At 39.2% G+C, this 27,707-nt stretch overlaps 1 protein-coding gene across 3 annotated transcripts in view; it reads right to left on the minus strand.

Annotated features, from left to right (window-relative positions):
* Positions 1 to 27,707, minus strand: part of lrfn2b (leucine rich repeat and fibronectin type III domain containing 2b) — a 126,678-nt gene that overhangs the window by 46,886 nt on the left and 52,085 nt on the right. For 2 of the 3 annotated variants that reach the window (XM_037087505.1, XM_037087504.1), the window contains 2 exons: positions 20,463 to 20,572; positions 6,757 to 6,856 (listed from right to left, as the gene is read on the minus strand). The gene's annotated coding sequence lies outside the window, so the exon portion shown is untranslated. The remainder of the gene's footprint in view (positions 1 to 6,756; positions 6,857 to 20,462; positions 20,573 to 27,707) is intronic. The other variant, XM_037087506.1, reaches the window with a different exon arrangement.

Below are 27,707 nucleotides of genomic sequence, written 5' to 3' on the forward strand. Positions count from 1 at the left end.
AATCTGGGTCTATGTAAGTACATTGCTTATTTCGTTGTATGTTTATTTTTATGTGTTTATTCACCCCACAGGACTTTCTCATGTTTTGTTGTAAAATGCTGTATAATTAATTATTCTCCCATACACACAAATATTCAGATCTGGGTCAGCATTTGGCAGATCTGCCATGCTCCTATTAATCTGTGTTTCATTCATTCTTTTCATATTCAGTAATGACTCCAAAATTTGACATTTACAAAAGGAAATGTTATTTTGTTATTCATTTCTGAATCCAATGCACTTACATAAAAAAAAACCCAATGTACCTTAAAAAATGTCTGATTATAATCCTTATGAAATACCACATGAAAGTTAAATAAGTGCAATGCAATGAGTTGTTATCTAGGCTTCCTGTCATTCTTGCAGGTACATCATGCACTATAGCACATGGGATGGATGGACATGGGTTGAGAAGGCATTTGGTGAGGTGATCATGGTCAAATAAGTCCTCATACACATGAACTGCTGAAAGTCTAAAGTAATGAAATGCTCTGCATTGTTGTACAGCTGTGTGGAACACAGACACTTCTTTAAGAAGTTTCACTGAGAAGAGACACATTAAACTGTCTTTTCACTACCAAATGAAATAGTCAGTTGTTACAGGTTGGTTGAAGCAATCTGCATTTGTTTCTGAAGAGATCAGTATTGTCGGAAATCATGATTCTGTGCAAACTGTGCTTCATAAAGTGCTGCTGTGTTGTATACTAAAGATGGTGATCTGAATAAAGGCCTTTTTTTAGTGTTTTCAACAGTGTCGATAAATATGCTCAAAAATAGCTCCAGTATTGCTCATTTTTGTTTTCAAAGGAGGTTTCAAATAAAGCTCCGTCATGTCTCAAGTAAGGTTCATGTTGCTAGCTGTCATGTCTCACCTACTGCACCTACTAAATTTTTGGAGAAATGAATGATAAATCTCATTTTTTTTCTCCCCCATGCTAAAAAGGAGCAAGCTTTGTGCAGTAAAAATTTCCTCTGGGCGGGTTTGTTATTGTTGTTTAAATAGCTCCAGTATTGCTTATTTTTGTCTCCAACGACAGACTCAAATGAAGCTCTGTCATGTCTCAAGTAAGGCTCCTGTTGCTTGCTGTCAACTCTCACCTATTGCTCCTAAGGAATTTTAGGAGGGCTCATGTTGGCATTCGTTAAAAATGAACATGTAAAGTATATGAATTCTATCCAGTACTATTTATAAGAACAAGATTCAATTCCAATATTAAAAGTGAAATGAGGTCAGTGTGCCCAACAAGTCTCAGAATAGATGCAACAAACATATTTCTTTGGTTGTAAAAAAAAGATATGCAACAGATACAAGCAGAGACTCAGTAAAAACACCAGCTCAGGATTGAGGTGGAGGGGAATATTTTTGGATGAGAGCAAATTACAGTGAGTAGAAGAGGAGGAGGATGTTAGAGACTACAGGATGATTCAGTGGGGGAGAGTAATAGCCGAGGCTATTTGACAGCCTCATCACAGAATGTTGACTGTTTTTCTTTCTTTCTTTTTTTTTTGAGTGTGTAGTATAAAATAACCATAGTAAATAGATAGTGGTTAGGATGAAATAACCATAGTTAGTAAATAATGATAACTGATAAAAACTTTTATATTGATAGAATTAAGAAATGAAGGGTAACCAAGTGTGAAAGACTTGCTGAAACAGAGACACTGGAGTCACATGCGCTGAACCTATGCACAGGTGCAGAAGGAAGAACATAGAAAAATAGCAGTGTCAGCAGAAATAAAGAAGAACAGGGATTGGTTGAGACCATGAAGCCTGGGAAGACCCTCCCAGTTTTTGGGGTTTAAAGGAGGATGCTCAGTGCTTTGAACCTCGGGTCAGTTAATCTTTTTTTTTTTTTTTTTTTTGAATTTGTAATAGATTTCAATTAGAAATACCCTTAATATATGCTGAATGTCCTTTTTGTTCAATCAAGTTTATTTCTCTCTATACATGCAGTACGTTCACGTCTTACAGAGGGGTGTTGCCAGTATCCGGTATTGACAATTACAATGATGCTTTAAATATTGATACCATGTTTGTCGTTTGTTTGTTTCTGCTCTCTTTCTTACAGTAGGTGTCAGTAATGCACGTCAACACTGGTTACCAACCGCCATACAACAAAACAAGAAGAAGAAAAAGCTGCAGTAACAGTTAACTGTGAGCTACGTGTGGCTGCTACTCATTGATTTACTGCTGCTGTGAGGAATCACGTGGAAACGACAGACACTTATGGTTACAGACTCTCCCTCCACCTCCTACAATGGTATAATGAATGTAGTTCATTGACAAAAAACAGACGAAACACATACACACACACACAAAAAATTAAGATGAATTTGACTGTCAGCATCCCCCCCCAAAATGTCTGTATATATCACAATAATATTGTTATTGTGAATTCTTTTGGTTATCATCCTCTGAGAATCTTCTATGGTGACAGCCCTAGTCTGATACATACAGCACCTCTGTTATCTCCCCTGTCTGTCACTGTCTGGAGCGCTACTTTAGTTGCCTGAAGAGTACAGTGCTCAGCCCAGACAGTGACAGACATTTCGTCCCAAACCTCCTCTCCATACAGCCACTGTCACGTCTCAAGACTGGCACCTCACAAGAGATGTCTGCATGAGCTGGTGTCACAGTCCACCTAGTTGTTCAGGTAAGGATGGCTGTATTTTATTTTACATGCATTTTGACAAGATCACAACAAACAGAATACTTGTATCACACACATAAGAATGTGCCTTGCAAGATTGCAAATGATTCTGCAATTTGTAATTAATGAGTGGTGAAACATTGCTGCCGTTTCTGCAAGTTAACAATTAAATCAAATCGCTTTTACACAAGGACTCCAGTTCCGAAAAATGACTGATAAAAAGACGAGCATTACAAAAGTTAGACTGTCAGTTAAATCGACTGAGTGAGTGAGTGCAAGAGTTTCATGATTTCTCATTGATTTCATCATCCCATTTCCATGAGTCCTGAATAGGAGCTATGGGCGAACTGATGAACGAGTTGATCTGAAAAGACCTGAAGCCTCAAACAAGTGTAGTTGATCATAAGGGGATGCAACTCAATACTTGGAAGGTCTGCCAGATATTGTGTACACTCAGCGTGGTGCGTTAAAATCTCCACATTATCCGTGAAATGTAATCAGAGGGATTTCAGCCTGGGAATTTCATGGGCAATTCATAGATTGATCCACTCAGCTGCAGTCACTGCTCAGGCTCTTAAGGGGATAAGAGGACCAGACAGAAAGAAAACGACTGGAAAAATACCTGAAATCCAGGCTGTAGGAAATGTAACTCTCTCCAAGAGGAAATGCACAACTCAAATTTACAAATTGAAATAAATATGGTTTAACCTGTACAGTGATGTAGAGACTAATGAAGTGCTTCTCACTGAATTTCTGTTAATTCCTAATAATCAAATGTGTATTTCCCGCACAACATCCAAAACACCCAGGACAATCTCTCTGAAAAGATTTTAGAAGCATCAGAGTGAAAATAGGTCATTATTTCCATGAATCAAATTGATAACAATAAATCATTTTTTCTACCCACAAAAAGAATATCTCTTCAGAAAATGTATATATTCACTAGTCTTAACTTTCTTGCTTCCAAATACTGATTGTGAGTAGTATTAATCTTGTTCTGTCACATCTAAACATTTTTTTGTTAAAATAGATTAGAATAGATTGCCACATATCTTGCAAAAACAAAGATACTTATGGAGCCAATGGAAATATACATTTTTGAAATTAAAATTAATATCTCCACCAGTTTGGAGATTTGGGTAAAATTCAAGTTTTTTTGGGCCTTTGTATCAATGGGACAGCTTCAGAGATGACGGAGAACAGGATGGGGTGGGGTGACATGCAGCAAAGGGCCCCAGGCTGGGACTCAAACCCGGGGCCGCTGTAGCAAACACATAGCCTCTGTACAAGGGAAGCCCACTCTACCAGCTGAGCTAATGGGCCCCCCAATCTTTGGGGTCGGGACAAATTTCAACCCAATCCAGTGAAAAGAAGACGTTGGCGAGGTTTATAATACACATACACAGAGGTGAGGTTTAGCTCTAAAGGCATTCATTAAAAAGTCACTATATTACAAAATTATTTGGAGTACAGCTATAGAAATCCCATGACTTTAAAAGAGGTTTTAATGTGATTTTCTTTTTCTTTTCTTTCTTTTTTTTTTTTTAAAGAAAATCCACAACTTGGTATGGAATGACCCATCAGTCATTTGCAGTGTTCGGGTAACTTGTTACAAAGTAATTAGTTAGAGTACTTGGATTCCATTATTTGTTGCAATGATTTACATAACGAATTAGTTCTGCAATTCAAGTAATCTTTTATTTAGATTGGTTTTCATAAAAGTAATCAATAACTGGAAAAAATGCTTTCTTGTCCTTTCCATTTGTCTCCACAAATATGAGAAAATCCCTGAAGCACGTCACTGTTTCTTTTTATGTCCTGCTGCTCAGCTGGTGGTTGTGTGCCAGCTGAAGGTAAACCTACAGTCACTGCCCATGTGTAGCTGTCTCATTCAGTGTAGCGAGATGGCAGAGAGGACAACATTAACTTCAGGGAAATATTCCCATTATTCTCTCATAGTTTAGGGGTTCATTAGTTGTTGTTTTCTTTGAAACAGCTGTGCCTAATACTTTTATGCCTCTGCCCAGTTAACTGTCAGATTGTTAGTTGCAATATAACATTTACAGCTCTTTATTCCGCTGCCATTCCATTTATCAGGCTGTCCAGTTAACGATTGAGGGCTCTAAAGATGGTTACAAAATGACGCAAGGGTCAGTACATTCAGAGGTACATGTGCAGTTGGCTACGTGCCATCTGAACAATAAAACTCACATGCACAACAAGTCACAGAGAGATTATACCGTACTTTATGGTCAAACTAAAGTACTCCAACGTAAGTACATAACATAAAAAGTTATTTTTGAACGGTAGCAATCTTGTAATGTTACTCTTAATAGTGTTACTGTTATCCAGCACTGGTCATTTGTCCAACAGTCGAAGAAATACAACATGACTCCTATTGGTCATATATCTATAGAAGATAAAAACAGCATGTAACAAATTTAAATTGATATCATATCATATTTTAATTGTTTCCCCCCTGTAGAAATAGATACAACAGAGACATGAAGGCCCATTTTTCTAAATGATCACTATTTCTAAACATTTTAGTAAATCAACAACAAAGGAGTCCACCACAGTCATGCACATATGCACGAATACAGTTAATTGTGGTGTGCCCCCAGCGAACAAATGAGCGCTGCCTTCAGCTTTCTTGTGGTGGCTCTTTTATTGTCCTTTGTCACTCCTGGTGGTCTCCTGTCCCACCTGGCTGCAACAGATTGATTTGCTGTTTGAGGACTGGAGTGATGCATGGCTGCCCTCTGCGGATGAAAGAGGCATCTGCTGCCAATGCCTTTAAAGCGATGCATCTGTCATCGCTAAGGACATTTGTGGATTGACCTGAAGAATGATGAACCCCCGCACAGCTCCTGCAGCACTGATCCAAGCACATGCATCAGCTGCTCATCCAAACCTGCTTCGGCTCCAGTTTCACTTCTCAAATGTATGAATTGTCTCCAGTTCTATTTCTTCCACTCTCACTTGCACATGAGCGCCTATAGTGATACTTAAATACAGCAGCAGTGTGCATGACTTAACAGAAGTCAATTTAGTTGGTAGAGGAGGCAACAAGTATCTCAGAAGAACTGCTTAAAATACTAAGAAGGTTTCCCCCCCTCTGACATGGACAATAAGCTTTTTGCAAACATTGGTTTATTCAAGTACAGCCTCTGCACTTTTTACTGCAGCTTTTTGAATATGTGTATGTCAAAAAGTCTGTAGTCGGTACCAGCAATCAGATGTAATGTATCTGCATCCTGTGGTCAGCTGTACCAATCAGAAGGAGTGCACCAAGGGTCAATCCCAGCTCAGCAGGTTCAGTCCAAGATAATAGTGTGCCAGAAACAATGGGAATTTTGGCATTCTGTCTGATGCACAACCATTAGATTATTAAAATCAGACAAAAAAGGAAAGCCTTAACAGGATATCTTTTGTGAGGTGACCATCTGATCTTTGTCCTGGAGCTAACAGCAAGCTAAAATTCCAATTTATACAAAACAAATACACCACCATAATGCTCCTCAAAGGATGATCCCTGTTCTACTTTAGGTTCCCTCAGAACAAAATACTAGGTCAGCTGATAATTTAGAGAGGATGTATCCACTACATAGTTTTATACTAGGAAACACTGGCAAAATATCAGTCACCCCAGACAGTCTATCCACCTTTCTGCCATCTGACAAAAGATACAGAAGTATGCTGTCATACCACCAGACTACAGAGCAGCTTCATTCTCCAGACTGTTATATCCCAAAACTCATCATTAGCACACACTTTCTAAAATTGAAAAATACAGTTGTGTTTTTGAAACACTTTTGTTGTTTGTTTGTTTTTTTAATGACAATAAATGAAGGTTGTAACTTGTAATCTTGTAATAATCCTCTGTGTGTTTTTCACTGTATCTGTGCGTCAACCTCTAGAGGGCTTTAGATAGTCATGTTGAACTACAACGTGGGACAGAAGGTTCTCTCCCCAGGTATGTCCTTGTACACTTTGTCTGGTTTTGTTGTCTTGCAGTTGGGTACAGATTGTGTGCTTGGCTCTCTGCGCTTTTGGCACTTCTTACCTGCACTGTGCTGTCTCTCTGCCATAGGTTCACTCACGGGCTCAGCCCGCTAATCACAGCCTCCACGTCTCTCACACCCACACCAACAGAAACAGATGACCTGGAGAACACAGGATGACAGCACACTATTAGTTGAGACATGCCTTGTCACACAAAAAGTCACAGTCAGGTGTGCAGGCTCAAAAAAATCACCGTGCAGAAACACATAAGGGACAATATGAGTGTTTTCACATGGTAGAGATAATTTCTTTTGTAATAAGTTACAAAACTGTTGTTCTAACCTAATCTAAATGTCAAACATGCTTGAGCAAGCACAGTTTTAAGCTGCATGTCAGACAGGGTTTGCTGTGCATGCTCAGCTCTGGTTGGGTTACCAGGTACCGTGAGATGTATCCCACTATCCCAATATTTTATTTTTCTTTGAAAAAAGGCATGAAACATGTTGTGACATGCCAAGCCAACACTGCCTCTGATCGGCTTGCCCTGGCAGCACTCAAATGCTTCACAGAGTGGGTGGGTCTTTGTGCCAAGGAAGGCAGTGCTCATATGGCACAAGCACATCATGGACAACGCTCCCGCTATCCCCATTGTGCCCTCTAACGCACCAGCCCAACCACGGCCATATTCGAGCATGTGCATTTTGGATATAGATGCATCTACAGACACAACCTAAGTGTTAGTGCCTCTGAAGTTCCTGTAATGTCAGCTTTTGTTTTCTTCTGCATGAACCAACATTTGGAACTGGCTGTATCTGATGCTGTGGATGAGGTTCAGTCAATCAACCACTTCATTCTACTGTGTGGAGGTCTTATGACCTTCGAAACACCTTGAAAATGCTGCAGGAGATCAAACAGGAAATGGTTAAGAGAGGTATACTTATAGAAGCTTGGCACATCGCATGCAAAGCAAAGGATTTCTGTGTGACCTTGGACTCATGTACGATGCACTGTCTGAACATGCAAACCTGTTTCAGCAACTCCAGGCCCGTTCAATCACACTTTTGAGAGCAGAACAGCTTCTGAAGCGCACCTTCCGAGTGCTGGCATCATTCAAAGGCTCTCCAGGAGAGAAATCGGAGGAGGCATTGAAAGCACACGCTTCAGGACATTTTGGGTCGGTTTCACTGGAGTCAAATGCAAAGCTCACCCCAGTCAATGCAAAGCAGTTCCTACAAAGTCTGATCAACAACATGGAGAAGCGCCTCTCATTTGGAGGTGAAACACTTTGTGATCTCAGCATTCTGGACACAAGATACTGGCCATCAACACCTGGCATACGGCATGGTGAGTCACAAGTGAAATGATTGTGCAGGCGGTTCAATCTTTGTGAAAACCAAGCAGTTAATGGTATGAGAGATTTCCTTGAGCATGCAGACCATCCCTTGCAGCCTGGCTGAGTGTGAAAGGTGTTTCAATCTTATGACCAATATATGCACGGACAAGAGAGCTACAATTTTGTTGTCCAATGAAAACAATTTTATGATGAGCCGCATCAGTGGGCCCCCTGTAAGACTTTTCCAGCCAAGGAAGTACATCACAACATGGCTGAGAAGCCATCGCTCTGCCACGCAAGCAAAGAGACAAAGCACACCTCAGATGCCTGAGTACAAGCATTGCAAAGTTTGCAGACTACCAGGCTAGTTATCCTAGTTGCATAGCCATACGTTTGACAGTGTAGATAAGCACCGGTGGAAAGTAATTTTTGTACATTTACTTAAGCACTGTACTAAATTAAAATTTTGAGGTACTTGTTGTTTACTTGAGTATTTACATTTTATGCTACTTAATACTTCTACTCCACTACATTTCAGAGGGAAATATTGCACGTTTTAGTCCACTACATTGATTTAACAGCTTTAGTTACTAGTTACATCTCAGATTAAGATTTTATATAGAAAACATGTGATCAGTTTAGTGGCTCCACCTTGACAAACTACAATAGTAAAATGTTTCTTACACATTAATGCATCAGAATGAATAATCTAATTATATGATGTATAACGATGTAACACTCACAGTGGCAATGTTCATGGAATATGAGTACTTTAACTTTTAATACTCTATTATATACTGTATACTATAATTATATATTATATAGAGTATATTTAGACGATAATACTTATGTAATTGAGTAAGTCTTTGAATGCAGGATTTTTACTTGTAATGGAGTATTTTTTCACTGAAGATAAGATCATTGAATATACTGTTTTAATTCCTCTCCTAATTGTGGAGAGTGAGAAAAAAATACAAAGACGACTGTATTTTTTTCTCACTCTTATCCAGACCATGATTAAAAAGCCCAAAGATCTGTGATGAATGTGAAGCGCACCACTGCTTGTCAAAGCAGTGGCTGACTGTCTCCTCCAGCCATGCGAAATCACCAGTCCGAAACATACATTGCACCAGGTTTGTTGATTGAGTGCTTATTTCCATAGTTACAAGAGCCAAATATATAAGTACTGCTACTTGCAGAGCAGCCAATGACAAAGGCTGCTTTGTAAGGCTTAATTATAGCTATTGCACACAAAACTTAAGTTGTGTGGGTTTGCTTTTAACAGTGGGCTAGCAATGACATCATAGTAGCTATAGGTTCTATCGATTTATATATGTATATACACATAAACAAAGTCAAACACACAGACAGTTCCACATACTGCTCCACCACAAACAGCAATAGCAATAGCTTCCTGTCCAGCTATGATTAATCAAGTATTGGCCAGCAGTGCAGGAAAACCCTCCTGAGATCAATTCCTGTAACACCAGTGTCACTGTAACTAGTTTCTGTGCTCTGCTGGGATGGAAATTAATGGTAATGACTTCTGGTTGGTACTGCACTGACATTTACAGCTAATTTACACATCTCACGTTTGAGCTATTTAGAACATGTTCCTAGTCATTGTGACTTATGAGGCTAGATTTTGCTTAATTTCCTTTTCTAGTGCTGCTAGCTGAGATGTCTGATCTGCTTCCGACCCTACTCTTGTACCCTCTGAGTTCAGGGAATGTGAAATTGACCGACAGATGCACTCGGCAGACCTTGTGTCAATATCTGCAAATCCTATCTCGGAGAAGGGGCAGATGAGATGCACTGACACGCCAGCCTGATCCCACAATCATTTACAGAATGTAAATAGGATGCGAGCATCCAGTCAACCTGTCAAACACCAGCCTCATGAAACCTGCATCTGCATATTCATCCAACTTGCAACAGCTGAGTGATCACACCTCCTTATTTTTTATTCTGTGCAGCATTAGCTTCTGTCAGTTCCAAAATAGAAAGATCAGAATGTGAATGTGTCATCTTGATTGTAACAGAAAAGTGTGGGAAACAGTGAGTATTTTTCATAGCTTTGGAATAGTGGTGCTGAGAAAAGGCACTAAATCTTTAACTCAGTAAAGAAAAACAAGATCAGACCACAATGATTGGAGTCACTTGAGACAGTGTGTTGAGGCCTGCTGTTATCCAACCACACCTGTGTTGAACATGCACAAGAGCAACTGAGCACAAAATGAGATCAGTTCCTGCGTGGGAGCTGATCTGAGCTCAGTGAAGCATGTTCATACCACAGTTCAAGCTTCAGTTCATGAACGCCTCACAGCCTTAAGATAGGTGATTCTCATGTTATGTATCTCCAAAGGTTATATGGATGGTGCTAGTTTATGGAATGGGTTCTGGACTTCAGTTCCGATGAACATAAGTCCAAAAATCACTTAAATGTAAAAATGTGGCTCAAACCCAAAACATCCTATACATCTACCACTTAACCTCACTCCTCTTTTTTGTGCTTTCACGTCTAAGGGTAAGGAGTCCTGATTCTTGTTAGGATAGAGGGCTAGGGTGAAGTGTTAGGGCTGCATAGTCCACCAAACCGAATTATTAGAGGCACACTTCAAACCGAGGCTTATCAGGACAATCTGCCATTTTAATGAATTATGTTCCTTTTCTTTAGAACAATAACAAAACAATCAGGGGCAAGTTCGCAAATGTTTTGTTATCAAGCTGGCTATCTAGCTAATATTACATTGTTATAACTGATTTGTGAATGGCAGTTCTCAGTTTTCACATCTTTTAATGTTGAATCCACCCATGGATGAGTATGACACCAGAAACTACAGTCCAGCAGTGGAGTTGTTGCACTTGGTACCTCTCCTCTAATAGCAGCGCAGGGTAGGTGCAAGGGTTGCTAATGTTAATTTATACAGCAGGGTTCTCCCCAGACGGTGGAACAGCGGCACTGCGCCACTATACTGCTAGCTCAGTGCCACTATACTCATTTTCAATGTTAGCTGCTTTGGAGTGGGGGAGGGTGACGAGCGAGCGTCCATCTGTCCCCCCCGTATGACAGCGCCGCTGCACTAAAAATTTCTGGGGAGAACCCTGTATAAAGCATCACTAGTGGCCAGGATATAAAGCTGTGCTATTTTGCCTTTGAAGACATAACGGATGTGAGCGAATTGTAAGTGTCCAAGCTTTTCCTTCTCCATCAGATAATTGGAAGATGGCATTGTGATAACACCAAAAAATGCTGAGAGAAATTCAAAGTTTAAGATGCCATATTAGAAACACCCAGGTGCTTCTGTTGACCTAAACAACACAGACGTCAACTATGTATGAGAGTCTTGAAGGGTTGTCCCAATTCATAGGGTGAGACTGCAACTAATACCTCTTGTAACGCTGTTCTGAGGGCAAGGAGGCACAGGTAAAAATGAGAAAAAAGGGACTGAGCCTTGATTATTGGATTAATGCCATTTAGATGGTGATGGTGAATGACCCTGGAATGCCTGGCACTAGAAATATATACTGTACCATGAAACACTGGTTTTACTTGGTGTACTGAAATTTTAAAGGGTCCATTTCAGCATGTCAGTGTTCAGGCTAGTAACCATCATGACACAGGGCATGGCACTATATCCTGCCTGTAGTTAAGTTTGATCAGACAGGACAGGCAGCACTTAATGTATGTATGCACGTGTGTGTGTGTATGTGTGTGTGTGTGTGTGTGTGTGTGTGTGTGTGTGTGTGTGTGTGTGTGTGTTAATGCATTTGGTGCTGTGGGAGGCCTTTATGTGAGCAGATCTCTCCCGGAGACGAAGTTAATCCATTCAGACAGAAAATCAATGCTGCACCAAAATGTTTAATAACCTACTTTCCATGATTACACCATGGCACACCTGCAAAGCTCATTAGCTTTAGGTTATCAAGATGAAAGACTCCAAGGCTTTTTATAAGTCAATTAGAAGAGATGAAAGATAATGAGTCTGATGGAAAGCCTTAATAGATTTTCTGTTATACATCTTGTTGAATAAGGGAACACATTTTCAAAGAGCTCATCTCCCAGTAATATTTTTTTCAGTTAGGACTTACAGCAATTCTTTTTTTTAGCTTGTTTGTTGTTGATTTTCACAGGTAAAGGCTTTTTTGTTTTGGATTGAACCTGATGATGACACACATTAGTAATTCCCATATGCTGAATGGTACACTTTTCCCATATACACTGCCTGACCAAAAAAAAAAAAAGTCACACCCTCTAATATGTTATTGGACCGCCTTTAGCTTTGATTACAGCAGGCATTCGCTGTGGCATTGGTTTGATAAGCTTCTGCAATGTCACAAGATTTGTTTCCGTCCAGTGTTGCATTAATTTTTTTCACCAAAAGCCTGATGAATCGTGGCATTGTCATCTTGGAATATACCCGTGCCATCAGGGAAGAAAAAATCCATTGATTTTCCCTATACAACGTACACTTGAACTGTTATAGATTTTTTAGGTGGTTAAATTTACCTTTTTCTCTGGACCCCATTCACTGCAGTACAAAGCTGTGCATCTGGGGCTGGAGGGGCTCTCTACTTCTCCATACTGAGGCTGCGCTGATCGGTGATTACTGTAGGGAACAGATCCACTATAGATATGTACTTTATATGACCTCACTTCAAAAAACTCGAACTATCCCTTTAAGGCTACACAGCTGTTCTGTCCCAATCCCTTGAGTTCCCTTCACATTGCGCATGTGGAAATGGTGCATGCCAATGATTTGACCCTTCTCAAACAGACTAACATCTTTTCTATGACCATGGAATGTGTCTTTTGACATGGTTGTTTAAGAAATGAGAAGCTACTCATTGCATCAGTTAAGGTTAAATAACTAGTTGCCAGCTGAAAGATAATTGCCCATCTAGAAATTATCCAATAGGAGGTTCTTACCTATTTGCTTAGTTAAATCCAGGTGGCGACTTTTTTTTCTGGCCAGGCAGTGTATGTGGCTATTGTGGATCTATGGATTGTGATATATTTGCACTCACCAACCTTTGTTGTAGAGAGAAAAGAAGACTCATGCAACAGAAGTCTATCATGATGAGCTGCAGGAGCCTTCTTTTGGGTTGACTCAGACACACACACATGAATTGATTCATGTAAAAATCAGGTTTATCTGGAGAGTGGAGCAGGCTAACCCTGATATAGGCTACCTTAGCACTAATGCAACAGTAAAGTGACAAAGACTGCATGACCCATAAAGTCACAACAGCCAGAGAGTCCATGGAAAATATGTCAGGTTGAAATATACCCCATTTTTTCTGAATACACAGTCTGTTGAATGGGGCAGGATTGCAGGTTCTAATGTAATAATACAGCCTTTTTACATACAACTTTAAACAATTAATAAAAAAACATAAAATTATGTTAGGCAGCAATTTAAACATAAAAAATAACATAGTTTTACCTGAGGCATATGGCCAAATGGCCTTTGGAACTGACATGCTCTATAAAGTTAGGCTCTCTGTCTGTAAGGATGATCGGTATTGAGTCACACTAAATCAGGAATGAAGTTTGGCTACCAAAGATGACAACTGCCGTAGGAGGGTGTATGAGTTGCTGTTCTCATCTCATCAATATTTTATATTGTAAGAGTCATTTTCTTGTTTGCTATTGAAGTTATCTAAATGTAATTGCTCATGCTGATAGATTACTGCTTTTTTTGCCAAAGTGAAAATTTTATTTCTGAAAGGCTAAATGCCAAATATTGATTGAAGCAGAATGTTTCATTAGGTAAAAACATGTAGTGGATTTTGGAAATTTAACTCAATCTTTTTTCAATATATTTTGACTTTTGGACTTTTCAAGTGCTCCAAAATTATTAGAATTGCTCAGAATACACCAGTTAGAAATTATACACAAAACAAAACAAAGACACAAAGCATATGCTAATTTTTTCCATATTTATGTTAAGGCACATTAGAGCAATTTGTTATGAAGTGATGATGATGAGATCTAGTCCCAATTGAGTGGGCCTTGAATGCTCCAGAGATCATGGGATTTTCCAAACTGAATAAATACTGCACATATAAATACAGATATGCTTAGCTAGTTAATTCTACTTATGGTAGTGAAATACCTGCTGGTAAACTACTACATATCTGAAAACTTCATGTGAAGTGATATTTCTAGTGTTAAAAATTCCAAAAGATGAAATCTATGTAAAAAAAAATATCAATGTAATAATTTCAAAAATCTGCAACATATTTTTATTTTTCTGATTCAATGTGTTTAATCATAATAACACTTTTCACTGTGGCAAAAGTTTAACAGTACTCTAACCTCATGAAAAATTACATTTATAGTGTATAACTACAATAACAAGAAAAAACTCTAGTCTTGTCTAACTCTAGTTAACACTCTAGTGTTAACTTCCACTGGTCCACAGTGCTGCGTATCAGCCACGGCAGTCCAGATGCCAGAGCATGTTGCAGCAAATGAACTGAATTCAGCACTGAGCAGACAGGAAGTCACACAAACATACCATCCAGTTAAGTTTAGTTTAGTTCAAAATAAAACACTCAGTAAAAAAAGAGACAAATACAAGCACTTTGTCTATTCCTTCAGTTGGGAACACTTTGTGTTGTGGTGTTTATAACACATACCTATTACTGTGGTCGCGCCTGACTATTTAATAATTGAGGGAACTCCTCTGTCTCAAAACTGTAGCTGTCCGGCAAAATCTTAACAGAGCCGGAACGCAACAGACATGCATCCAGTGGAATCTTTGGGTTAGAGACAAGAAATCTGCAGTTTGAGTCTACCTCTCAGCATCTGTAAGTGTGACACCGCTTGTTTGGTTTTAATGACACCTCTAGACATTTCCTGTCTCATTTGTGCTGACAAAAACAGGTATTTTAAAACAAACATGTTGTTTTCCTGATCCTAAGTGTTTTTTGTACCTTAACCTAACTAAACCACCCACACAATATTATGACAAGAAAACATGTTTAAAAAATGAACATAAGGAAACAAAGTTGGAATTTAACTGTGGCTTTGCAGGAAGGCACTTTACCAACATTGATTCTTGTGATTGGATGGCTTCCAGCTCATTTAATTGATCTGTGATGCACAAAGGAGTATTAGGCCAGCCAAAAAAAAAAAAAAAAAAAATCTGGCACAAGGGAAAAAAGCAGGCAAAAAAAAAGTACTGTAGTCGATGGCCATGGCTGTCTCTACAGACGCATTGATTAAACGGTACTTCAGAATCGGCTTTAATAATAAGGAAACTCTCTCTCTTTTGGCTCATAAACACGCTGTTTACATATTCTATTAGTTTAACTGAAAAGTTATGACAATCAAGATAGAAACAAGCTAGCTAACGTTAGCTAATAGGCGAGTAGGTTGACGACTTGAACTCAACAAGGTTGGTAATATCAATAAGGAATAGGCTTTACGTTATTGATATGATACATTTATCAGTTACGAATACAGTTTCACCAAAATCACCTTCACACTTCACAGACGTCCAGCCGGCTGCTGTCATGGAGCTGTCAGTCGCTTTGTTGGAGTACATGGTCAAGCCTCTGCAGTTTTTCTTTTTTTTTCTTTTTGGCTGGCTTTTTTTTCTTGTGCTGGACTTTTTTTTTTTTTTTTTTTTTTTCGTGTGCTGGATTTTTTTTTGTTTTTTGGCTGGCTTTTTTTTTTTTTTTGGCTGGCCCTAATACTGCTTTGTAGTGATGAGTAATTAAGAGATGCTAAAACAAACAAACAAACAAACAAAAAAAAAACAAAACACAGTGTTGGTTTTACATTCGTGATGATTATATTCTCTGACTTTTTAATGGCAGAACAACAATTACCCTCTTTATTAGTTCACCTCACACCCATCCCACAGGAAGATAAAGCACGTTCTTCTCCTGCTTGAAATGAAATAATAAATTGCTCTCTGTCTCATTTTCTCTCTCGCAACATTTAGTCCTTGAATGCACTACATAACAATGAAAAATTAATCAGTAGGTAAGAGCTTCTTGTTTTTCCTCCACACTTGAATTATTGTCTGCTCTAATACAAATTCCACACTCACACCTCACATTTGTACTCTGTCTGAATATACGCTCATTTATTCTGCATAATATTTCAACTAATGGGAAACTAATGGAGGCATTCCTCTTGAAGCCACCTCTTAGAGCAAGATATGCCTCCTATTAAATGCTACAGACTGAAATGTGTGCATAGCACTGAATATCAGAAACTGTTCTACAAAGAGTGATGATGAACAGTTAGATTAGATTGTTACACTTGTTTACATTATTTGATTAGGCATTATTTTAAGTTCAGTTTTGTTCCTTTTTCAGGCTGTTTATGTTTAGACAATATTTAATATTTAAGGAGGTTTCTTTTAGTTAAAGGACAACTATTTTGGAAAACAAAGTAGTGCCACAACTATTGATGATTTTTGTTAACAAATATTCTATCAGATATTTGATTTTCAAATTAAAACATGACAATGCCAATCACTTCTGAAAACTACAAAAGTCAAATGTTACATTGGCATATTACTTTAAACTTGCAATTACATTTTTTTTTCACTTGTACTTCTCATTCTGAAGTAAACACTGATGTCACAGTGTAATGTTTTTGAGAAATGACACTTTACAGTGTTTAGATTCCAATAAGCTCACTTGAAGTGTCACTTCACTACACTGTTCAGTCTGCCATCAGCTGGATTCTTCCTGGAAAAATGAAGGTTTCATTATGACGCAAAGGAGGCACATACCCCTGTGTCCAATGTGATTGGTTTATCTAAAATGATTGAACAAAAATGGTTCTATATCATCTTTATACTACTGTAATATAGGTGAGCAATTTTAATACATAGTGATAACCACTGCATTAATACATGAATGGACCAGATCTGCACTCTACGATGCGCCCCCACTGGGTTTGATATGAAAAGCAGTAAGCTTTTCTCCCATTTCATGATGCCTAAATACAGTTTTGCACTTGTTCTGGTAAAAGCAACAAAAAAGGAGTTTGATCAGTTACACATTACTCTAGATAACAGGCAGCAATATTGTACAATAATTATTACTTTCAAATAAAAGTAACTCGTAATATGTAAGCAACCTCCCTGAAACTGTTTAAAAAACTGTTGAAAAAGTTGAAATGTATATTTATATAAAATATAAAGGATATCAGCAAGACGTAAACATTCATATTCTAACAACGTGTAAAGTTCCATGTTAAAACATGATAATTTACTTTGTAATGAAGTGAAAGGTTAAAGCGAATAAATAAAACAAAACCAATTTTCACGTGAAGCTTTTTCACTTTCTTACAAAATGTTAACACGTTTTAATGTGAAAAAAATCTCGGCATAACATTTTCCTTTGATAGTTATTCTTTTCCTTCTGCTTTTGTGTGGCAGCAATAAGTTACTGTTAATCACTGATTATTCATTAAGGTTTGAGAATTTATGTTGCAGGGCAGCATTCTGTTGTAACCTCGTCACCATGAAAACATCAACCAATTGCCATGTCATAAACAAGCTGAAACCTGGAAAGAAATCATTTCTTTGGGCTACTGTCCCTGGAATGTCATCTGGAAATGGCTCTGTGTTTTCATAGGATGTTGTATACATTACAGCAAATATCTGACTCCCTACAGTATAGTTATAACTTCCAGTTTAGTATCCAAATTTCAATTTCCTAATTTCTGAGAACAAATGCAACAAAAACAACCTGTCTGATTTCACATTATAAGATAAAGGGCCCTATTTACATGGCTTGTGGTACCTGGCACAAATGTGTTTGGCTTTATACAAATCCATTTTGGGAGTTAAAGTGAGGGGTGAATGCAAAGAGGTGGTGTTTAGGAATTAGTCATGGGGGTGTGTTCTGGTCGCAACATAAATCAAACCGATCTGAGTGTCGCCTCCCATCCACTTTAAAAGCTAGGTGCGCCAAGACCTGGAGTATTGCTATATAACAGTAGCAATCATCTTCAGTGAGGGACAGGAATGTGATCCTGCTGGACACTATGACCTGCCATCTCACAATCATTGGTCCCATCAACAACTCTGTTTGACTACATATGAAACAATAAACTGATATTAAACTGAGGAGGAGGAGGAGGAGGAGCGCTGCTGTGTGGCCCTCTGTGTGTGCACGATTCTCAATCCATGAATCAGGCAGGACGGGTCATAAAAAGTCATCATCCTGATCATTAATGTTGGGATGAGAGGGTGAAATATGTCTTTAATGAGGAAAATATTAATGACATTACATCAAGTGTATCTCTACATTAATATGCATGTTTGCATGAGGAACGGCTGATTAAGTTTGATCATTTGAAACTCTAACCCTGGTTAAAATGATTTATTTCAGAAGCTTAAAGTTTAGTTCTGTTTCCTCTGGAGCGTTTCCACTGCAACACTGTAAAAAATATCATGGCACATGATATTTGTCATGGCCACATCGTGACGCATGATGTTTCTTACAGTGTTGGAGTTGGGCGCATTTACATTAGTTATTTAAATAATATGGGTGCTGCACTTGAAAATGACAACTGTGTCGGTCTGAAACCAGCATCGAAACACTTTACACCAAGCATAAAATAGAGCCCAGCGTGATTCTGATGCACTACCATCCATCTCTCGCAATGATGTCCAAAACTGGTGTTTTTATTCAGCAGACATGGCCAATGTAAAGGGACATTTTTGTTTGCCTGTCCCCAACATGTCAGCTCAAACAGACAATTCAGCACTGACATTTTGGGGTCAGTGAGCGAATTTCCTGAGAAAAGAGCTCTCAAAAGTCAATTTTCAAGGAACAAAGTGTTCTTGCTGTGGTGTGCCCACAACTGAAATATTAATCTTAGATACTCCTGAAAGCAGGCTGATATAGCAGAAATAAAATAAAGAACTGGCATTACTGTATGTGTCTTTATTGGATGCAGATCTACATTTGGGATACTGTCAGAACACAACTCAGCAACATATTAAATAAAGGTTGCTTTGAGACATTTTAATGCAGAATTCCTACATCTTATAGCTTAAAGGCAGGAAAACACCAGCCCAACCGTTGGACGTCTGAAGCCTTTGGAGAGACTCGGACGAGGTCGGGAACAAATATGTTTGGTGTGTTCAGCTACGTCGGAAGCTTTCAGAGCCGTTCGGATGTTGTCTGTTCAGACTCAGCATGCAAAGTCTGAGGAAGAGGGCTGTCGGACGTCTGAGCCATTGGATTCTCTGATTGGCTTTGACCCTCCCATATGGGAGGGTCAGAATACTGTGTGCGCATAGGTTTTCTACGCACTCCGTTCCGTAATTCCCTGTTGTCATGCTTTGTAGTACTGGCACAAGAGTAGTTGTTATGTCCGTTCAGGACAAATTAATCTGTGTTCGTTTGGTAATGCCTCGCTGCATGTTTAGTATGCAGCTGTTTTTATCTGAAATAGTTAAGTTTCGTTTTGATTGAAAGTAAAGATAGTTGCGTGCATAAGCCTCTTATTTACAACTCACAACACAAGCGCCACCCACTTATTGCATGTCGCACAAGCGCAAAACGTACACACTGCTGTGGAGTAGGCAGCACGTCGAAGTGGTGTGTTTCAATGCAACTTTTCTGCCGAACGGGTCAGACAAGAGGCAACAGAGTGGCCAGAGAGTGGGACATCTGGGCGGTGTGTGGGGGCCTTAAGGTGTAAAATGAAATTAAACAAACAATTATTTTGCCTTTGTTTTGTTGTATAAAGTAATTGTTTCTTTGTTGTTTACATTTGAGTGATGAGGACTGCATCAAACTCAAAGGAACTGCCACAAAGAGACATTTTTACATTGGCAGTGTCTCTTTTCAATTGTTCCAAATGAGGAGTGAGCATCTGCAGCAGCAGACAGCCATCCAGAGAAAATGTGCCACGCCCAGAAAATGAAAATGATTATTTGAATACAGACCAGGGCCTTGTTGAAAAAAAGGAAGACAGTCATTCCTGTATTGCCAGTGATCAGCAACAAGGAAGGAAGTAGTGTGCACTTTACCAAGATGTGGAGGTCAGGGGGCAGGATGTGTGTGCAGTCTAATTCCTCTGGATGTAACAAATTAAAAATTGACTGGCAGTGATCACAATCAAATTTTGCAGAACGGTCCAGTATTGGTGTGTCTGCTGATGAAGCTGAGATACTGTCCACTTTGCAAACCTCTGCAACTCCTAATTGTACATCACTACTTTTAAGATGGCTTCACAGACACAGCTATACCTGAGAGTTTAAATAACTCTGTGACACTTGTTAAAATCAGACTTTTCAGTAACACAACCTTTTAGTTCCAGAGGCTTAATCAATATCCGCTATTTCTTCATCTTTAGCCCTGACATTTTGTGAATTCCTCTATGACTTTACAGTCACAGAGACATCTCTGTGGAAGAAGTGTCAGCAACTGGATGAAGTACTCACAATGAATACGGTGAGGATTACGAGGTGGAAGAACCACCTGAGGTCAGCACTCCATCTTCACACCTCTGCAGTGCCTGGAGCTCTGAACACATCCTCACAGCCACAACCTCCTGTGGGCAAACAGACAGAGGACTTTCAATCAATTACTGTCTAGATACCTATCTGGCACACTCCAAACGATACTAGGGCTGTGGTTGCAACCGTTTTTAGAGCATTCCACAAATCTCTGCCATCACACAGTGAGGTTTAAGGTTAATCACACTGTACGTCGATCTCATAGCAGAGATGTGTGGGTGCTGTTTCTGAAACCTGTGAATACTAACCTGCCATGATCAGTGTTTCTAGCTGTGCCCACATTGTTTAAACTGGATTGTAGTAGTTTGGAACTTTAGTGTGCCACGTGATTAGGTTCTTATTGCCTCCTATTTTTGATCTGGTTCCCAACTGGCAAAATACAAACATCAGTACCTATAAAACGAATTTCAAACCTTAAATCCCACGTCTGTTATCAGTTAATCAGTGAACATTTTTTTAGCCAGCACTAATTTAGCTTCATATTAGCTTCAGCTGAATTTGGAATACTGCTCACAGTGGATCTTATATTTTCTCCCCCCATGTCTTCTGTTGGAGGTGCACTAATATATGACTTCATGACCAGGTGAGGAGAAGTGATTTGAGGAGGAATCATTTCAGCAACCCATAACTCTGTACAGTGCCTGATGAAGACCCTTCATCCAAACAATGTGTCCAAATACATTTATGCAGTGCATAAAGGTAGAGGCAATACTGAGAGCTTGTGGTGAAAGGCTGTTCAGCTAAAAGGCAGTTCTAGCCATGTAAATGAATTATACTTGGCAGATTCTCACACCTTTTTTCAAGTCGATGCTTTTCTTTCTGGTTTCTTCCATATTTCATGATAAATTATGTTTGCAGGCATATCTTCACTGTACCTCTGCTGCAACAGTATAGCATGGTATAATTTGCTGTAACACTATGGGAGCAGCATCCCTTTGTCTGTATGATTCTACCGCTAATTTCATTAGCCGCTTCAACTCTCGACCATCTAGATCTCCAGCAGATACAACAGGTCTGAAGATGTCACATCTGATTTATGTTATTCCTACTTTTGAGTTTGAGTTTCATATCAATGAGGAAAACCGAGTGCAAGGTCACATTTGTAAAGAATCATTTAGTGCTTCAGTGTCATTGGTTCTGTCCGTAATGACAATGTCCTTGGCGCAATCAGAAAATCATAAACTACCAAACTGTTTGGCCAGGTTAGTTTCTACTTTATCTGGAGTTGAAACAAACTGTCAGTCTATACATTTTGTTTGATGTTCTGGTTAGTCATTTTGTGAATCAACTACATTTTCACCATCTGATTGCTCATGTTTCCATCCATGACTGCTCATCCTATGCAGGGTTGCTGGCAGCTGGAGCCAGTCTTTGGGTGAGTGGCGGGGTGCACACTGGACATGTAGCCAGTTAATCACAGAGCCCCACTGGACATTATTTAAGCAATGCCATCATGTTCACATTTACATTTGTTTAGGACATATAGCAGATGCTAGGGTTTAACTCTCTTATTACTGGTCAGTGCACAGAGGTCATGTTCATCCTTACCACAAGTTCAAACTGACTCGTACAATTAACTGGTTTAAGACATTTAGTCAGCTTTCATTTCAAAACTACTTAATGCTGACCATCAGAATTAAATCTTGGAGATATATATATATATATATATATATATATATATATATATATATATATATATATATATATATATATATATATATATATATATATATATATATATATCATCTCAGACATTTACACCACACTCTTTCCACTTCCCCTCCTGCTTTATCTTCACACCTGCAATCAATCTCCCTCATAGTTGTTCTATTTTTTTCCCAGCCTATCAGCCCCTTCCCTGTTTTTAGTGATTTCCCATTCATTTCCCTCACCTGTGTTTATCCGCCTCACTCCATCTGCAACTCATCCCCTATTTAGTTTATTCTGAGTTTGTCATTTGTCTTATTTCCTGTTTTATTTTGAAGTTCTGCCCTCATGTGTCATGTTTTGCTTTTCATTACCTCCTGTTGTCTCCTGTCTTGCTTCCTGTGTTTCCTGCCTCTGATTGTCTGCCCCATCCCTCATGTGTTCACCTGCTTCCAATATGCCTACTTCCCTTGCATATACAGTCTATGTGCTCCCTGCTCTCTTTGTCAGTTTGTCTGTTTCCCCACATCAGTTGTGTTTTTCATCAGTTCCCTGTCTTCTCTTCATGTTTAAACTGCATTTGCTGCCTTTGTCCTTGTGTTTTCCCAGTTAATTCTGTACCTCAGTTGCTTTTGTTTTTAGATTTCTGGAGTTTTGGTATCTGTCTTTTGTTTCCTCTATTTTTGTAATTTATGGATTTGGACTTTAGCTGCATCTCATTTAAGCTTGCATGGCATTCACTTACTGGTCTGACTGTGTGTTTGTGTCCCCCTCTGTTAAAATGTGGCAGATTCACTATATGCCTACCCTCCACCTTGACCTACACACCCATAATTCCCACTTTGTGTCATAAAGAGCACTGTATATTTGCACAAGATTTAGAGGTGCTCAGTCATCCATATAAATGTAATCTGTCGGGATATCAGACCTGCTGTATTAGTTCAATGGATGGTATCTCTACAAATAGTGAATAACATAGAGTGATGGAGAATTCCAGAGCATGACCAGGTTCCTAATCGAACTGACTTGGCCATCCTGTGAGACACCCCGGGAAAGAGTTATCAGCTGCTCTGTGAATACATCACCTGTGTGCCTCACTGCTCGCTCATTGGTGAATCCTAATGCCAGCTTTACTCCTGTCATGTTATCTGTCTCTCACACGAATAGTAATGATCTCCATGAGGCATTATGGGTCTAGTGACATTAGAAGAAACATGTTATACTCAAGAATGCTGCAAATCCTGAAACAAAAGCTAAGAAGGGGCAGGTGATGAAAGAATACTGAACAAATACTTAAAATCGTCTTGTTATGATGTATCAAGTTTAGACCACACCATGGAAATTTCATGTGAATTTGAATGTACTCATGTCATGAACTACAGCCATCCAAGGTAGAGTTTCAGAGAGAACTATGAGGGTCCAGTGTATGAAAAGAAATTTTTGTTTGTTTGTTTTTCTTTTTTAGTGGAAATTGTGACTAATTTCTCTATAAAAATGTCATCAAAACCCATTTTAATGTAATATTTATCTTAAAATATTGCATTTTTCACTAGAAATAAAAGGAATGACAGCCATGTTTTTTATTCTCGCAGCCAGAAAGTTGACGGTCAGGGGATATGGATGCGGGTAAAAGAAAAGAATAGGCCAAAGAAATTGCAGACATCTCACAATTTAAGAGGCGTCATTGTGAAACTACATAATATTGCCCTGTGGACCAACGTAGTTATTATACATTATCATTTGTGACTGAGTTTTTAATGAACTGATTTGACTGACTATATGCAAGACGCTGTGTAATTATTATGACCATGAAATTGAATTGCTCATCAATAAATTAATTCAGTTAACTCCTATTGTGACATTTGGTTTGTTTTCATTTTCCAAACTACTTCTAAACGACATTTCTGTTACTAAGCAATTATCCCAGTGTGTTCTTACAGTTAATTATCTCTGTTACATGTTTTCAGTGACAAACAAGATGAAGGGATTATCACAGACAGCAAAATTCACACTCCTACTGCTTTTACCACCAGTGAATCATTCTCCATGTTTTGATCGAAAAGTTCTTAATTACACTGTCCTCAAATGCCCCCTCTATCTGGTTTTGCACAAACACTTTCAAAAATATGATCCAAATATGACACAGGTCCTCCTGGAACATGAAGCTAAAAGGACAGCAAACAATACGGCAGGAGGTTATGTAATGCTCTGCCGTGTTAAATGACTAAATTTGCTGGCACAGGCACGTTTGTACAAACAGTACAACACAATAAAAGTATCTTGGTTCCATGAATAACTGCTTGCCTTGCTTTTACAGTTATTGCTTTATTAAAACACACCATTTCACCTCCAGCTTTTTCCCTCCATGACCCAGTTGAGAGCTGCAGCCGGTCTCAGCTGGCTGCTTCCAGCTGACTGTGCACTCACATCCAGCCAAGTATATTGGTAACAGTTACCACTTTAAAATAGGAAGGCGCCCAGTGGTGAGGTGTGATGTACTCTGTAATTACATGCAAACACTGACTAATCTTGAGGCAGAATGGCTAGGCGGCTGCTGCTGCCAAAGTCTAAATTCAAATATCTGTTACACTGAGGTGCAGAGCAAGCAGAAGGCACCTTTACAGAGAGAAAAAAACAGCTTTCTTATTACACACCAGCTAGGATAAATGTTTTGGATTTGGATGTTTTTGTTGATGACAGCAGAGGCCACTCTGCTGACTCTCATCATATCAAGTAGTTCAGGGCAAAGATTTGCAATAGCAATGCTGAGGTCAGGGTTAGCAATGATATATGTCACTTAAGAAATCTCTAGCAATTAACTATTCAGTTGTTTAGTTATAGGGACCTGTCAGATAAGTCTGGTCCAATTTGCATCTGTGCAACCTATCACCACATGAACATTATTAGCCACTGTCAGTAATGTATGTGAGAAAATGCTGCTGAGAGTGAATACAAATAAGGCTGCTGGTCCAAACCGTATACCTGGTTGTGTACTTAAATCATGCAGATGAGCTCACCTGTGCTTGAGTACAATACTCTGCAACTGAATGTTTGACTTCCATACAAGCAGACCCCAGAGAGTGCTAATTGGCAGTCACACCTCCTCTATGTTAATGCTCAACACAAGAGCCCCCCAGGGCTGTGTGCTCACTCCCCTCCTGTTCACACTGTACACCCATGATCGCACTTTCAGACATCACGAGAACTTTATTGTGAAATATGAGTAAGACACCACAATCATCATCAGCCGCATTATAAACAATGATGAGAGTTCATCTGAGGAGGAAATCAACAATCTTACAGAGGGATATACAGAGAACAATCTAGTGATAAACAACACCCTCTGACACACACCTCTGTCTGTGGTGATGAGGTAGAGCAGGTGAACAGATATAGGTTCCTTTGAAATACCATCACTGAGAACCCATCTTGGTTAAAAAAGCGCAGAAAATAGTACTTTGTTCGGAAACTTAGGAGGGCTAAAATAGAGAGCAAAATTCTAGTCAACTTTTATGGAGGAGCAATAGAAATCATCCTGACTGGAAACATCACGAACTGCCATGGTTCATCGTGGCCCAGGTCAGGAAGACAACGGGTGATTGAAACCACCAGAACATCACTGGTACCATCTACAGAGCATCAGTAACATCAGTGAAGTGAGAGGTCTGCACAGAGCCCAAAGATACTCAAGATACAACACCCACCCAGCTACAGTCTGTTCATGCTGCTGCCATCTGACGACAGATTAGCATGCCCACCAAGGTGCTGTGTTTCCACCACAGCTGAGCATAGCTGCAGCCAATGAGCAACCATGACTGCTGCAGAGTTATCTGATCCACAAGTGAATGCAGACTGTACCCATTCACATTAAAGACCTGATCTGTCTCTACCACAACATCCTCGATCTGTTGACAGTGTTTACCAGTTGAACTTTTACACTAAGGGTGAAAAACAGATTATCATCGCCATCTTGTTGCCTCTGTACCCATTCACAGACACAACAATATTACTTCTTAAGTGTATACGTGTTTATGAGTAGAAATAACTGTATACATTGCTCTATTCTATTTTATCCTATTCTACCATATTCTAAATTGAATCAGCGGTCTATGTTCTATGTAATTCTGTGTGGCATGAAGTGGACTACACACTTTCATGTTGTACTAGGACAAATAAATTACCATGATCCTTCACAGAGAAAACAGTTTAGTCTATTAGCATTTGACCTTCTCTCTGAGGAGGTGGCTCATTCGCAGTGCTGCTCGCTAATTGAATCAATCGAGCCATACTCATAGACAATCGAGTGAATGAAATCAACGGTTTACAACTGCAGTCACACTGAACACTATCTGAGATCCTGCCCTCCAATAATAAACTCCAGGCTATTTTTAAACTGAAAGAAATACGAGATACAGTGTGACACTTTTGCATGCAGACAAAAATTGTATCAGCTAACATTAATTAGCTGACAACATCAGCTCATTAATTTGTTTGAAGCTTGTCTAAAAACAACATAGCTTTGATGTAATTCAAGGCCGCTGTGGGAAACAGCATAAGTGAAGGAATGTTTTGATCGAACTTTGGAAAAAAGTGGATGAGTTAACATGGAAGAATTTGCTGGTGATGATAATGACCATGTTGGCTGGGTGATATCAGTGCTGGAAGATGGCTCTGACACCCCGATGAACAAAACTCCCACAGGTGTTCTTCTCATGCCTCGTATCGATCTCCATCAGCCGTGGAGGCCCGGCCTCTACCAAGAAGTGTCAGCCACTCGGCTAATTGGGAGAAAAACACTCGGGTGAAGAGGCATAGACCTCATTGTGTCTTTGATCCATAAAACATGATGAGTCCAATTCCAGTCTCTCCTTTCATTAACTTAATCAACATGGCAGGAAATGAATAAAACATTCAGCAAGAAAATGCAAAGTGAAAACAACAACAGGAAATGACTTCCTGTAGTGCATGTGCATGCACATGCTGGTTAGGGAGAAAACCCTTTGACATTCAAAGGACATTTTTTTCTCTTCATTCTACACAGCCCCACACTCTGAAGGCAGCCTGAACGTCTGAGCTCAAGGCCTCTAACTGGAAGGCAGCCAGTGTGTCTGTGTGAGAACGGTGAATGAGTGATGCTCTCTGTCCATCATCCAACAACCATCAACACCTCCAATAGTGCATTTAAGCCCCAGCTGCTCCAGGGAAGCTGCGTTCAGACTGGGCAGATGTCACTGTGTCAGTCAGCAGTTAGAAGCACAGTGCAGCAGGCATGCATGGTCCCTTCAATATAGTAAAATAAGATTCAATAATACTGTAGGAACATGGAGCGTGCATAATTATAAAGGGTAGTTGTATAACAGAAAAGCCAAATTATTATAATATAATAATAACCAAAACAAAAGATTTAATAATCTATTTTGTAGTAGTTGGATAAATGGAAATTGTTATTAAAGTGTTATTACCCTTAAATTCCAACTCCAAATCCATGTTCGGTCCGTCCTCAACCCTTCCGTAGCACATACA

Source organism: Acanthopagrus latus, chromosome 22 (assembly GCF_904848185.1).
Source record: "Acanthopagrus latus isolate v.2019 chromosome 22, fAcaLat1.1, whole genome shotgun sequence".
NCBI lineage: Eukaryota > Metazoa > Chordata > Actinopteri > Spariformes > Sparidae > Acanthopagrus > Acanthopagrus latus.